Source organism: Pteropus vampyrus, unplaced genomic scaffold (genome assembly GCF_000151845.1).
Source record: "Pteropus vampyrus isolate Shadow unplaced genomic scaffold, Pvam_2.0 Scaffold732, whole genome shotgun sequence".
In the NCBI taxonomy this organism is placed as follows: domain Eukaryota; kingdom Metazoa; phylum Chordata; class Mammalia; order Chiroptera; family Pteropodidae; genus Pteropus; species Pteropus vampyrus.
Window position 1 is genome coordinate 16,541 of NW_011889513.1, and position 1,670 is coordinate 18,210.

At 50.3% G+C, this 1,670-nt stretch overlaps 1 pseudogene; it reads right to left on the reverse strand.

The window, feature by feature from the left end:
• Positions 1-639: 639 nt before the first annotated feature.
• On the reverse strand, positions 640-1,288 carry LOC105309360 (annotated as a pseudogene).
• Between the last annotated feature and the right edge of the window lie 382 nt (positions 1,289-1,670).

The following is a 1,670-nucleotide window of genomic DNA, read 5'->3' on the forward strand; positions in this document are numbered from 1 at the left end:
ATGATTGCACATCAAAAGAACACAGCTCTCCGCTTGTTGTAGAGAGAATAGCAATTCTCTGGAGACCTCAGTCTGTGTCTCAACACAAATCTGCTTTATAGATCAATGGGACCTATTCCTGACCGATTTCTTTCATTTTTTTTTAAACCTCACTGGAGACAGGAGGTTTTGTTGATGCTGATGGAGCTAGGAACCGGGTCAGGGCGGGGGTGATGTGGGGGCTGAGTCAGTCAGCAATGCATAAGGCCTGGGCACATGGGGCCAAGTTAGGGCACATTCATCTTCTCAGGATTCTGTGGCTCCTTCTTTGGGGAAGGGTGAGAGGATCGTGAAGTGGGAGTAATTCAAAGAGCAACAAGTGAGAGGTTGGGGATGGTGGAAGTTCCTAACCTGAGAGAAGGCACCACAATAGGCAGCAACATCTGTGTGGAAAGCTGGGTCAGCTGGTCAGTAGGAGAACATGGGAAGGGCACACGGGGTTGGCTTCTTGAGGAGATCCAACCTTGGCCTGGGTGAGCTCTCAAGAATATCTGTTATTCCAGAAGAGACTGGGGCAGGGCTCAAAGCCCTTTTCCCTATTTCCTTAAAGGGAAATAGGCATTCAGGGAGCCCCCTGGCAAGGGGTGCCAGGATTAATCCTTAAGGCATAGATGGGGACAGACAAGGCTCCAAAGCACAACTAGAAGGGGTTGGGAGGCTGGTGCAGCATTCAAGCTGAGTGCCAGGGTCACAAGAAGACACAGGACCAGCCACACTTGACCAGTTTGGGGATGAGCATACTCTGATTGCCTCAGAAACCACTTCCTTGATGCCATCCTCCCACAGGGCCTAGTGCTCAAGGTCACACATAGCATGGATCTGCTTGGCCAGTGCCTGGCCCTGCCATGGTGGAATGCACACCTGGCCCTTCTCCTTAGGCACCACAGGCTGTAAGGCTTGGCCCTCAAGTCCTTCTTGGTGCCCATCAGGAGGATGGGCACATCAGGACATCGATGGCACATCTCTGGATGTCACTTGTGCCGCCCATTCTCAAAGAAAGTCAGACTGACAAAGGAAAAAGAGATGACAAAGACATTGGTCTGAGGGTAGGACAGTGAGCAGAGTCCATTGTACTCCTCCTGGTACTCTGTGTCCTGCCAGGTTCAGGTTCACTGTGAGCCCATCAACTGTACCTTAGGGAGTTGTGGGGGGCTGTATTCCTTGGGGAAGGCATCAGTTGTGTAGCAGAGGAGAAGGCAATTCTTTCCCACAGCCCATCGCCCACCAACACACACTTGACACTCTGCATTGTGGGTGCAGCTGCTGCAGTGGAGACAATGCCTCCTCCCCATTCTGGGCCCCTAGGATGCAGTGATCTGGAGCCCTCCCTGTCATGGGGGAGCTAGGGGTGGCAGGAGGCTTGAGAAGAACCTGTTAGATTTTTTAGTCTCAGACTTCAGAGAAAATATGAAATCAGGTTGGGATAAGGTGGTAGGAGGTTAGACCTCTAGGACATTGAGAACACAAAATCATAAAAATTAAGTTCATTTGACTTCTAACCTGGTCTTTTGGGTCATAGAATCATTAGGAAAAAAATCCTTTCTGTTTATTCCAGAGGCCCAAAGGGAGATTATGTACTTAGAGGTTGGAATAACAGGAGGGAGACGTCCCTGATGAGCAGATAGAGAGAC